Source organism: Ascaphus truei, chromosome 7 (genome assembly GCF_040206685.1).
Source record: "Ascaphus truei isolate aAscTru1 chromosome 7, aAscTru1.hap1, whole genome shotgun sequence".
Taxonomy (NCBI): Eukaryota; Metazoa; Chordata; class Amphibia; order Anura; family Ascaphidae; genus Ascaphus; species Ascaphus truei.
Window position 1 is genome coordinate 12,496,077 of NC_134489.1, and position 15,537 is coordinate 12,511,613.

General features: G+C 42.5%; 1 protein-coding gene across 6 annotated transcripts in view; it reads right to left on the reverse strand.

Annotated features, from left to right (window-relative positions):
* The window catches only part of LOC142498722 (leucine-rich repeat and fibronectin type III domain-containing protein 1-like protein), a 610,172-nt gene that overhangs the window by 71,147 nt on the left and 523,488 nt on the right, over window positions 1–15,537 (reverse strand). The window lies entirely within an intron of this gene.

Here is a 15,537-nt window from a genome sequence, read left to right on the forward strand (position 1 = left end):
TGTTTTTCAACTTGTCTTCTTTAATGTTATTTTTAATGTTTATTTTTGTAGCCCTTTTTTCATTTTATAAATCGAACTGGTTATTAAATGTAATATATATTTTTCTTTCTTATAGTGCTATCACTGTGAGTGGACAAAGTGCGATGCCACAGAGCTTACAATCTAATTGTGGTGCTCGAGGCACATTGACATGAAGTGACTTTGTCCAAGGTCACAAGCACAAGCTGAGCTGACATTGGGATTCAAACCAGGTTAGCTCACTTCAAAGACAGGAACTCACGGTGCCTAGAAAGTTGACAATTTGTATTGAATTTTACATACAAATATATACATCTAATATATATATATATATATATCACACAAAAAGACTGAGACAATCTCCAAAATAGCACTCTAAATATACCACAAAATAACTAATCTCATATAAAGAAAAAAGACTTAGATTGTAAGTCAAAATAGAAAACGGAAATGATTTTAATAGCGAGCAATAAGACACGCTAACATTAAAAACATAAACACACTGTAGGCAGCAAAACAAAAATAAAAAAGCTGTGACTAGAAAAATAATACATATAATATCGCTGAAAGTAAAACCTAGAGCTTAAATGTATCAAACATGTAATAATATACCTCTCAAAAATATGAGGTGATACAAATGAGCTAAAGGATTACAACACCCCCTAAGGATCCTAGCTACAAATAATATAACTAAACCCAAAAGAAAAAATAATTAAGTATATACAATGAATAAACTTATATACACAATAGTGAACATAAGAAAAAAATATATATCTTAAACCAAGGGGGAGACACAGGGGAAAGTAAGATGAAAAATACTCAAACCCTGTGCAGCAATAACCAAAAATAATAATAATATCAAAAAACATGAGTGCACAACGTTCCTGTGGATTCTTGCAAAAAGGCAAAACACATAGCTATATAGGATGAAAAATAAAGCCAGTACTGGATGCATTTGCCTACATCCCACAAAGGGGAAAGGACTCAGAGCAGCAGAGAAAGTGATACTCAGCTGTCCATAATTGTGTATGAGTCAGTCCAAGGGAGAGTAATTCCAACATAGATTGCAGTCTCTCATAACGTCCACAGGAGTTGCATCATGAAGCAAACGTCACGCTGTAGAAATCATGTATACTGCCGTCAGTGAACACTCAACGCGTTTCAGCCAAGGGGGCCTTCTTCCCGGAGTGGTAAAAGGGTAGTGGAGGATTACTAGGCTAAATACTGTAGGACCGAAACGTTGGGTTTCTGGATGTATTTTTGCTATCACTAATACACATTGATTTTGAACATTGAGTGCTGTCTCTTGTTTACCAATCCTTGGAACGGTAACGTATAACTATACACACACACACACACACACACACACACACACACACACACACACACACACACACACACCCATTTAACACCTTAAGTCATATATCACATACTGCACAGGGGGAGGGATAGGCTTCAGTCACAGATACATTCCAGGATGCACTGTTTTTAAGTAAAACCCTTTCTTGCTTTATCCATTGTAACATCGCCAGAAGAAGAGATCAGTGCATCTCGAAAGCTCAAATAAAAGCATTTTGTTAGCCACAGAACGGTATCGTCTTTTTGTTTTTGATTATTAAGCTCGGCTAACACGTTACAGCTCTCTCTCTCTCATATACATATTCTTTTGTTAATTATTACAAATAATATTTTCATACTTAAAAAGAACATCCCGATGGTATTGTTTGGCCCATGACACAGTACCTACTACTGACCATAAGATGGCCCCGTGTTCCTGTTGGCAGAATAGGATAGAAGCAGAGCTGATTTGGCATCTGACTGGATGCCTATTGAGACACAGCTGGGAGCTGTTCAGTAAGTGCTGGTAGATGGTTATGTGGCAGCATTTTAAAGTACTCTGTTTTTTTCTGGCTCCAGTGTCTCTTTATTGCCGGAGGAGCCTGGACATCAAGGAATTGACAGCATATGAAGCATTTAACCCATCTCAATGCTCACTTTCAAATCATATATATACACAGGCATTGTAAACAGATATTAAGGAGCACATACAGTATGTGGTCCATCAACTTTGCCCTTCTTACATACTGCTGTAAAGCCTAAAGCAAATTTGATCCATGGTGCTGTGCGATATCCAGGATCCCAATTTCTAGCCTCCACAAGACTCTCGGTTAAGAACACGTTACCTCTCCCCTGAGCCTCCCGCCCTCCAGCATCAGGGCAGGACCTCTTGTGCAAGCACTTCTATTTCTATGGCAAATACCTCTCTCCCTGTTGTATATCATATTAAGACTGTGTTCCCTATTATAATATACTTATTCTTCCTTGCAACATGTGTATCAGACACACTGATACACATACAGACACACTGATACACATGCAGACACACTGATACACATACAGACACACTGATACACATACAGACACAATTAAACACATACAGACACACTGATACACATACAGACACACTGATACACATACAGACACACTGATACACATACAGACATACTGATACACATACAGACACACTAATACACATACAGGCACACTGATACACATACAGACACACCGATACACATACAGACACACTGATACACATACAGACACGCTGATACACATACAGATACGCTGATACACACACAGACACACCGATACACATACAGACACACTGATACACATACAGACACACTGATACACATACAGATACACTGATACACATGCAGACACACTGATACACATACAGACACAATTAAACACATACAGACACACTGATACACATACAGACACACTGATACACATACAGACACACTGATACACATACAGACACACTGATACACATACAGACACACTGATACACATACGCTGATACACACACAGACACACCGATACACATACAGACACACCGATACACATACAGACACACTGATACACATGCAGACACACTGATACACATACAGATACACTGATACACATGCAGACACACATGCAGAAACACTGATACATACACAGACACACTGATACACATGCAGACACACTGATACACATACAGACACACTGATACACATGCAGACACACTGATACACATGCAGAAACACTGATACACACGCAGACACACTGATACACATGCAGACACACTGATACACATACAGACACACTGATACACACACAGACATACTGATACACACGCAGACACACTGATACACACACAGACACACTGATACACATACAGGCACACTGATACACATACAGACACACTGATACACATGCAGACACACTGATACACATGCAGACACACTGATACACATACAGACACACTGATACACATACAGACACACTGATACACACACAGACACACTGATACACACACAGACACACACACAGACACACTGATACACACACAGACACACTGATACACATACAGACACACTGATACACATACAGACACACTGATACACATACAGACACACTGATACAAACACAGACACATCGATACACATACAGACACACTGATACACATACAGACACACTGATACACATACAGACACACTGATACACATACAGACACACTGATACAAACACAGACACATTGATACACATACAGACACACTGATACACATACAGACACACTGATACAAACACAGACACATTGATACACATACAGACACACTGATACACACACAGACACACTGATACACACACAGACACACTGATACACATACAGCCACACTGATACACACACAGACACACTGATACACACACAGACACACTGATACACACACAGACACACTGATACACATACAGACACACTGATACACATACAGACACACTGATACACACACAGGCACACTGACACACACACACAGGGTTTTTTGTGTGGGTACGCCCCGGTACGGCATACCGACACCTCATGCCCCGAGAGATGTCATGCAATGCGGAGGGGCCGATAGTCAGGCAGGGGCAGCCAGGACAAAAGGCCCGGCCACCGGTGCTGGATTGGTCGTTTTTCATCTTTCCAGCTGTTGCCCGCCATTCCTTTGGGTGCTGCCTCCCTCCGCTGCCGATTGACGCCAGAAATTGGGTGTAACTTCCGCATTTCACATTAACAAAATGGGGTAATATGGATCTTGGTACATCTACAGTATAAGAATCTGTGGGTCCATTTATCCCCTTCATGCCAATGTCTTAGGGGTTTCTGGCACGGCAATTATTCCAAGCAGAGAATGGGTTAACCCAGTCCTGTTTCCATGTTCTGAGGATATGTTTTGGGGTATTTTGCTGTAGGTGGGTTTGTGGGGTATTGTGCTGTAGGGTGGTGGAATTGTGTGTGTGTGTGTGTGTGTTCACTTTGCGATTCATTCTCTGGTGAGAGAGCAGCACCTCCATTTGTTTTCTGGGACTGTACGATTCTGTATGGTTGTTCATTTGAGGTTTTTTAATTGCACTAATTTCTATACTTACTTATCTCATGTGATCTGTAAGTCTTTCATTTTTGGAAGTGTTATTTTTTGGGTGTACATCTACCATCTTTAGGTCACGGTGGTCTTAGCGCCTGTGGCTTTTTTGTACTGTTTACAGGACTTTTATCCATTTCTTTTTAACCAACAGATTTATTTTCCTGTTGAAAAGACTTATAGTATTTTCCTCTTTGTTAATAAATGACCCCAACTTTGAAACTGAAAAATATAACGAGTTTCTTTTCACCTCCCGTAAATAAAAAAGCTAGAACAAGTGATGAAGTGAATGAAAAAGAATGAATGGCTTCAGTTCCTGTTCCTGTTTCTGAAGAGCAAACTGACGATGACGAACATAGCTGCTGGACTTTGGATTTAAAAAAAAAATGATTTTGATATTAAATACAATTGGCTAGCCATTAGCAATAAGAAACTAGGCTGTACACCCGACCGAAAAGTTGGAACTCTCGGAATCGGAAAAAAAAAGTCAGGATTGGAAGTATCTAAACAACAATGAGACAACCTACTTTGGCGAAAATCAACAGCAACAGCTGATGTCTTTGCGAGGGAAAAAAAAAAGGTTTTGATCACAAGCAAACCATGGAACATAAAGCTGCGTTAAAGTTGGCTGCAGAAGCGGACAAAGAGAACCTCGAGAACCTTTTTTTTTTTTAAAGGCATTTTCTCACAAAAAAGTGATTACCACACAAAATGTTCCGCACTGCACATAAAGTGACAAAAGAAAACCAATCGTTTAATCATTCTAAATCTGAGAATGATTTGCAAGAACTAAACGGAATTGACATGGGTCGTGTTCTTCATTCTATCAATGCGTGTATCACATTAGTGATGAAATGAGAAAAAATTTGGCTAAAGAAATGATGAAGTCGAAAAGTTAAATGTAATTGATAATAGACAAGTCCACTACCGTAAGCCAAAAATCTATCCTAATTGTCTATGTTCGAATTTGTGTCGCAGATAGTGGAATAAACTCACCGATAAATGTATTTTTGGACTTGGTCAAACTTCAAAGTGTTAAGGCAAAAGGGAATTTTGATCCTTGACTTGATTGTCTTTGGTCTTCCAGGATTACAGAAGACTACTGTCTGTTGCATGTGGTGGTGCAGCTGTGATGTTGAGGTGTAAGAGTACAGTTAAGAAACTACTGAAGGACACATTTCCTTCTGTAATAGTGTGGCCCTGTGCTAATCTCCGATTAGATCTGTCGGTCAGTGATACGACAGAAACAAGTCTCGGGAATACACCGATTTAAAGCGGTCATTGATAAGCTTTGTGTACGTATCACGCGTCGCCTGAAAAATAGCAGAGAATTGAAAGGGTGCGTGAACTTGCTGGAGGTGCAAGTGTTAAAAATTGGTTGAATTTTAAGCACATGTTGGGTAGCATCCAGTTTCCGATCGGTTTCCGCAGTGTGGGGGAACGATGACGTTTGGGTGCAACATTTCTAAGAAGCGAAGTGTGATTCTATGAGAGACAAAAAGGAGAAATGCATATATGAGGCCTTCAGCGAAAAATTACATCAACGGCATTCTTATTGGATCTAGGATTGATGCTCTCCAACAGTTGACCAAATTGAGCTTGGCCTTCCAAGAGCGCAACATGGAACTGTACAGAGCAGATCAAAAGATAAAAGCTCTTGTGCAGGTTTTTGAAGAAAGACGAACGACCCCAGGCCCTTATTATGAAAATGCCGCCAAAGCTGCTGAAAATCTCCACTTCCAGGGAGTTTCACTTCATACAAAAAATTAGAAAAAGGATCCGCCAATTGATCCGGATGTTTTTTGCAGACATTTAAAAGACTCAATCGAAAAAAGACATGCTGATTCACACACACAGACATGCTTATTCACACACAGACATGCTGATTCACACACACAGACATGCTGATTCACACACACAGACATGCTTATTCACACACAGACATGCTGATTCACACACAGAGACATGCTGATTCACACACAGAGACATGCTGATTCACACACACAGACATGCTCATTCATACACAGAGACATGCTGATTCACACACAGAGACATGCTGATCCACACACAGAGACATGCTGATCCACACACACAGACGTGCTGATCCACACACACAGACGTGCTGATTCACACACAGAGACATGCTGATTCCAACACAGAGACATGCTCATTCATACACAGAGACATGCTGATTCACACACAGAGACATGCTGATTCACACACACAAACATGCTCAATCACACACAGAGACATGCTGATTCACACACAGAGACATGCTTATTCACACACAGACATGCTGATTCACACACACAGACATGCTTATTCACACACAGACATGCTGATTCCCACACAGAGACATGCTGATTCCCACAGAGACATGCTGCTTCACACACACAGACATGCTTATTCACACACAGACATGCTCATTCATACACAGAGACATGCTGATTCCCACACAGAGACATGCTGATTCACACACAGAGACATGCTTAATCACACACAGACATGCTTATTCACACAGAGACATGCTGATTCACACACACAGACATGCTTATTCACACACACAGACATGCTTATTCACACACAGACATGCTGATTCACACACAGAGACATGCTGATTCACACACAGAGACATGCTGATTCACACACACAGACATGCTCATTCATACACAGAGACATGCTGATTCACACACAGAGACATGCTGATCCACACACAGAGACATGCTGATTCACACACACAGACGTGCTGATTCACACACAGAGACATGCTGATTCCCACACAGAGACATGCTCATTCATACACAGAGACATGCTGATTCACACACAGAGACATGCTGATTCACACACACAAACATGCTCATTCACACACAGAGACATGCTGATTCACACACAGAGACATGCTGATTCACACACACAGACATGCTTATTCACACACAGACATGCTGATTCACACACACAGACATGCTTATTCACACACAGACATGCTGATTCCCACACAGAGACATGCTGATTCCCACAGAGACATGCTGATTCACACACAGACATGCTGATTCACACACACAGACATGCTTATTCACACACAGACATGCTGATTCACACACAGAGACATGCTGATTCCCACAGAGACATGCTTATTCACACACAGACATGCTGATTCCCAGAGACATGCTGATTCCCACACAGACATGCTGATTCACACAGAGACCTGCTGATTCCCACAGAGACATGCTGATTCCCACAGAGACATGCTGATTCCCACAGAGACATGCTGATTCCCACAGAGACATGCTGATTCACACAGAGACATGCTGATTCCCACACAGACATGCTCATTCACACACAGACATGCTGATTCCCACAGAGACATGCTCATTCCCACAGAGACATGCTGATTCCCACAGAGACATGCTGATTCCCAGAGAGACATGCTGATTCACACAGAGACATGCTGATTCACACAGAGACATGCTGATTCCCACAGAGACATGCTGATTCACACAGAGACATGCTGATTCCCACACAGACATGCTCATTCACACAGAGACATGCTGATTCACACAGAGACATGCTGATTCCCACACAGAGACATGCTGATTCCCACACAGAGACATGCTGATTCCCAGAGAGACATGCTGATTCCCACAGAGACATGCTGATTCACACAGAGACATGCTGATTCATACACAGACATGCTGATTCACACACAGACATGCTGATTCACACACAGAGACATGCTTAATCACACACAGACATGCTTATTCACACAGAGACATGCTGATTCACACACAGACATGCTGATTCACACACACAGACATGCTTATTCACACACAGACATGCTGATTCACACACAGACATGCTTATTCACACACAGACATGCTGATTCACACACAGACATGCTGATTCACACACAGAGACATGCTGATTCACACACAGACATGCTGATTCACACACAGAGACATGCTGATTCATACACAGACATGCTGATTCACACACAGAGACATGCTGATTCCCACACAGACATGCTGATTCACACACAGAGACATGCTGATTCACACACAGAGACATGCTGATTCCCACAGAGACATGCTGATTCCCAAACAGACATGCTGATTCCCACAGAGACATGCTGATTCCCACACAGACATGCTGATTCACACACAGAGACATGCTGATTCACACACAGAGACATGCTGATTCCCACAGAGACATGCTGATTCCCACACAGACATGCTGATTCCCACAGAGACATGCTGATTCCCACACAGACATGCTGATTCCCACAGAGACATGCTCATTCACACAGAGACATGCTGATTCCCACAGAGACATGCTGATTCCCACAGAGACATGCTGATTCCCACAGAGACATGCTGATTCCCAAGAGACATGCTCATTCACACACAGAGACATGCTCATTCCCACAGAGACATGCTCATTCACACACAGAGACATGCTCATTCACACAGAGACATGCTTATTCACACACAGAGACATGCTGATTCACACAGAGACATGCTTATTCACACACAGACATGTTGATTCACACAAAGACATGCTGATTCATACACAGAGACATGCTGATTCACACACAGAGACATGCTGATTCACACAGAGACATGCTTATTCACACACAGACATGTTGATTCACACAAAGACATGCTGATTCCCACAGAGACATGCTGATTCACACAGAGAGATGCTGATTCCCACAGAGACATGCTCATTCACACACAGAGACATGCTCATTCCCACAGAGACATGCTGATTCCCACAGAGACATGCTGATTCCAACAGACATGCTTATTCACACAGAGACATGCTGATTCCAACAGAGACATGCTTATTCACACAGAGACATGCTGATTCCCACAGAGACATGCTGATTCACACACAGAGACATGCTGATTCCCACAGAGACATGCTGATTCCCACAGAGACATGCTGATTCCCAAGAGACATGCTCATTCACACACAGAGACATGCTGATTCCCACAGAGACATGCTGATTCCCACAGAGACATGCTGATTCCCACATAGACATGCTCATTCACACACAGAGACATGCTCATTCCCACAGAGACATGCTGATTCCCACAGAGACATGCTGATTCCAACAGAGACATGCTGATTCCAACAGAGACATGCTGATTCACACAGAGACATGCTGATTCCCACAGAGACATGCTCATTCACACACAGAGACATGCTCATTCCCACAGAGACATGCTGATTCCCACAGAGACATGCTGATTCCAACAGAGACATGCTCATTCACACACAGAGACATGCTCATTCCCACAGAGACATGCTTATTCACATAGAGACATGCTGATTCCAACAGAGACATGCTTATTCACACACAGACATGCTGATTCACACACAGACATGCTGATTCACACACAGACATGCTGATTCACACACAGAGACATGCTGATTCCCACACAGAAATGCTGATTCCCACAGAGACATGCTGATTCCCACAGAGACATGCTGATTCCCACAGAGACATGCTCATTCACACACAGAGACATGCTGATTCCCACAGAGACATGCTTATTCACACAGAGACATGCTGATTCACACAGAGACATGCTGATTCCCAAGAGACATGCTCATTCACACACAGAGACATGCTGATTCCCACACAGAGACATGCTGATTCCCAGAGAGACATGCTGATTCCCACAGAGACATGCTGATTCCCACAGAGACATGCTGATTCCCACATAGACATGCTCATTCACACACAGAGACATGCTCATTCCCACAGAGACATGCTGATTCCCACAGAGACATGCTGATTCCAACAGAGACATGCTGATTCACACAGAGACATGCTGATTCACACAGAGACATGCTCATTCACACACAGAGACATGCTCATTCCCACAGAGACATGCTGATTCCCACAGAGACATGCTGATTCCAACAGAGACATGCTCATTCACACACAGAGACATGCTCATTCCCACAGAGACATGCTTATTCACACAGAGACATGCTGATTCCAACAGAGACATGCTTATTCACACACAGACATGCTGATTCACACACAGACATGCTGATTCACACACAGACATGCTGATTCACACACAGAGACATGCTGATTCCCACACAGATATGCTGATTCCCACAGAGACATGCTGATTCCCACAGAGACATGCTGATTCCCACAGAGACATGCTCATTCACACACAGAGACATGCTGATTCCCACAGAGACATGCTTATTCACACACAGACATGTTGATTCACACAGAGACATGCTTATTCACACAGAGACATGCTGATTCCCACAGAGACATGCTGATTCACACACAGAGACATGCTGATTCCCACAGAGACATGCTGATTCCCACAGAGACATGCTCATTCACACACAGAGACATGCTGATTCCCACAGAGACATGCTGATTCCCACAGAGACATGCTGATTCCCACAGAGACATGCTCATTCACACAGAGACATGCTGATTCCCACAGAGACATGCTGATTCCAACAGAGACATGCTTATTCACACACAGACATGCTGATTCACACACAGAAACATGCTGATTCACACACAGACATGCTGATTCACACACAGAGACATGCTGATTCCCACAGAGACATGCTGATTCCCACAGAGACATGCTGATTCCCACAGAGACATGCTCATTCACACACAGAGACATGCTGATTCCCACAGAGACATGCTTATTCACACACAGACATGTTGATTCACACAGAGACATGCTGATTCCAACAGAGACATGCTGATTCACACACAGACATGCTGATTCCCACACAGACATGCTGATTCCCACACAGAGACATGCTCATTCATACACAGAGACATGCTTATTCACACACAGACATGCTTATTCACACAGAGACATGCTGATTCCCACAGAGACATGCTGATTCCCAGAGAGACATGCTGATTCCCACAGAGACATGCTGATTCCCACAGAGACATGCTCATTCACACACAGAGACATGCTTATTCACACACAGACATGCTGATTCACACATAGACATAATGATTCACACACAAACGGGCTGATACATACACAGACACAATGATACAAACACAGACTGGCTGATTCACAAACAGGCGCTTATTCACACAGGTAGGCTGATACATAAAATTATACATTGCTTTAAAACAAACGGACTAAAAATGTTTTCCATAATTGTTTTAAAAATCGACAGGTATAATTGAAAACATTGCTGGTAGTAGCATTAGTTAAATTGACAACTGTGAATGCTTTACCTGGCTTGTAACATCCTCACTTATCAGTGTGCATGTTCTAAAAAAAGACATAATAAATGAATGTTATATGTTACATAGTACATCCACAGGGTGTAACCCATAGACTGATTGGGGACCGCCCCGTTAAATAGCAAAGAAAGATGAGTGGACTTTTAGTGAGCCTGAGGAAGCCTAGTTGTAGGCGAAACGCGTTGCTTTGAAGCCGCATTGCCATGGCGACGCGTCACCGAGCGGCTGAATCTGGGTAGGTAAAGTGTTGCAGGGGCCTCCCGCGATCCCCCGGCATTTAATTTAAATGCCTAGGGGAAGAGCACGGGGCCTCTGCAACCGCCTGCGCCCCCCCCCCTTCCCCCAGCAAATTCTCCCGCCCCCCTGCGGGCGTGCCCCCAGTTTGCGCACCGCTGATATAGAGTATACAATGATACACATAGATCTGCACATGCACACTTACACATACTTATGTACTGTTATAAATTCTGCTATACCGGTATATACTGCTGACATTGGAAGCGTGTGCTTGCAGTATGTGTATAGCTGCTATCCTACTGTACCACAATACGTGCTGCTTAGTTCAGGCTGCTTGGCCTGAATTATTAAGTATTTTCAGGAATGTCAACTTCCAGGGACCAACATTTGTGAGATTGAGGATTCTGGCCCCAAAAATGGCATTTTAATGGAAAAATGTTCATTTTTATTCATGAAACGTCTTTGAAGTCTATGAAACATTGAGGTTAAAAATCGGTGAGTCTGACTCCAGATCAGCGAGACAAAGACAATCAGGGAGAGGTGACAGGTCTGCTGTGGATCCATTAACCAAAACTTGGATCCCACAATGTGTGTGCAACATAGAGAGGTGGTAGAAGAAGGAGAAAGAGAGAGGGAGAGATGCAGAGAAGGAGTAGGAGAGAAAGTGAGAAAGAGAGACAGTGAAAGAGAAAGAAAGAAAGAGAGGGAGAAAAAAAAGAGGAAGAGAGAAATAGAGGGAAGGAGAGAACAATACAGGAGATGGCCTCATTGAAGCAAGGTTAAACTGTGGATAACTTTGCATATCATTTTGATTTGAATGGGTCCAGTGTTTGGAGTGGCTTAAAAAAAGGAAAGGTATTGTGTCAGATTTTTAAAAACGCTATCCACGGGCAGAGAAATCGATCCACAAAAACACAAATCCCTGACATTTGTGAGTTGTAGACCAAACAAATTACACTTTAATAGTACTGACGTCAATCAGTGAAACTCAATTAAAGTCTGAGACACTGATGATGGCAAAAATCAGTGAGACTGACTCCAAATCATGACATGTCAGCACTTAATTAAAAGTGGCCATCTTTACGAGGCGTCGCAGAAATGATTTAACAACTTTATTTCTGTGGGTTAAAGAAATATGCCAGTAGGTGTATGATTTGTCACTGATGCATGTGATTAGAAGGAAATAGGGTCTTTCTAATGGAAGGGAAATTGGTGAAGCGTGTAAGTGGAACTGTGGGAATTAACGCTGTTTGAAGTAAGAGATGGTGTGCAATGCATCACCCCTGACCTTAATGCTTCAATTATTTTAAATGGGGGTTTCGCCTTACCCTTAGGACTTGCTTATCGTATGTTAACCCAGCTGTAGGAATTAACTTTGTGCCAGTAGACTCTCTCGGGATAGTGTAATATCCTAATAAAAATGTATAGCTGTGCTTTTACATGACATAGAATAAGGGTGGAAATGCTCCCCGTAGACTATGCGATTAAGTCACGTCGAAGAGGCAGCTACTCGCCCCTTTAACCGCCATAGTTAAAATGTGTGTTGCATTGGGTTGGGTTGCGATAATTAATTGTAATACAGCATTGAGCGCAGGGCATGTGTTGTGTTAATCAGTTGCAGAGTGTGATGTATTATTAAGTTAAAGGCTTGTGTTGTGTTGTGTTAATCAGTTGCAGTGTATGATGCAGCATTGAGGATCAAGATGTACGTTGTGGTAATTAATTGGGACACTATTAAAATTAGGGTGTGTGTTGTATTTTGTTGTGATCAATTGCAATATGATGTAGGAGTGAGGTCAGGATGTATGCTGCATTGTGTTTTGTTAATGAATTGAAGTCTGTGATGTATTGAGGTCAGGAAGGATGAGTGTTGTATTGTGGTAATGAATTGCAGTGTGTGATACAGTATTGAAGTCAGGATACAGACATACAGCCTTACATAAAAACATCTTAACAAGTTGCCTCTTGCTTTAATGCGCCAGTTATTTACATACCACACACATATTCAACACAAAGAATATTGATTTTATATCCATCATGCTGTTCCCTAGATATTAACCGCGTGGTTTCTTGCTGTTTTATGACTTATTACCCACACCGCAGTATGCAAAGGAGTCTTAAATTAAGGCAGATTTTCATACAGTAACGTTATGGTAAGAGCTCCTGTACTATGTGTGCCCAAATAATCAGAGCACCAGAGCTACAGCACGTGCACCTTATTCATTGGTCTTTCTGATCTACCATCAACCCATAAAACTACAATTGTTTATAATAATAATAATAATAATAATCTTTTTTCTTATATATTGCAGACAGTGAATGCAAAGCACAGGCTTAGGGACATGTACCCACTGTGCAGTGGGTACAGGGAGCTTCCCCAGCTCGGTTTGGTAATTGGGGAGGAGACAGAGTGCTAGGTGGCACCTGGTTGGTTTGATCTGGCTACGATTATGCACCGACGGCTGGGTAACAAGTTGGGAACTCTGGCAGTGTAAAAGTTGTTAAAATATATAATGGTTTAATAAAGCTGTGGCTGTTTTGCCTCCAGCTCGGGTTGTATTGCACCTTGTGTGTTTTTCTGGTAAGGTATGTTGGGGGAGTATGGGTAGAGGGAAGAAAGCAAAGGTTATAAGGTCATGAAATTGAGCAGAGGGGGATGAATCGGAATCCAGGGACAAGAAAGGGTTCTAGGAACTGATGTCACAGCCGAGTCAAAATGTGTGTTGTGTCATGTTGTGATAATAAATTGATGTGTGAGATACAGTATTGAGGTCAAGAGGTGTGCTGTACTGTGTTGTGTAAAGAGAGCCCTGGACCACTAAGGGGAAGGGCAGCATGACTTAGTGCCCAGGGGCCCCTCCATGGGGGATTTGCCATGGGGGTGGGGGAGTCAGGGAGGTTATTTAAGGGGTGGGGGTAAGGTAGCTTACCTCTCACTTCTTGCTGACCCCCATCAGAGAAGTTCCCAGCCTCATTCCCTTAATTTAACGTTGGGTTGATTGCAGGGAAAGTTGGCCGTTGGTAGTTGGGTGTTATTACAAATAATTATTGCAGTTTATGGGGATTGTGTGGCAGGGGAAGTGTGGCTTGGGAGGGTGGGACTCGTTAGTATTGGCTGCTTTACGTGAGAAATATTGGACCTCTTGATTGGGATAGACTACCGCCATAGTAAAAATGCGTGTTGCATTGGGTTGGGTTAATTAATTGTGATACAGTATTGAGCGCAGGGCGTGTGTTGTGCTTTGATAATAAATTGCAGTGTGTGATGTAGTATTAAGTTACAGACTTGTGATGTGTTGTCGTAATCAGTTGCAGTGTGTGATGCAGCATTGAGGATCGAGATGTACGTTGTGTTGTGGTAATCAATTGTGATTCTCTATTGGAATCAGGGTGCGTGTTGTATTTTGTTGTGATAATGAATTGCAATATGATGTAGGAGTGAGGTCAGGATGTATGCTGCATTGTGTTTTGATAATGAATTGGAGTCTGTGATGCTGTTTCGAGGTCAGGAAGGATGAGTGTTGTTTTGTGTTAATGAATTGCAGTGTGTGATATAGTATTGAAGTCAGG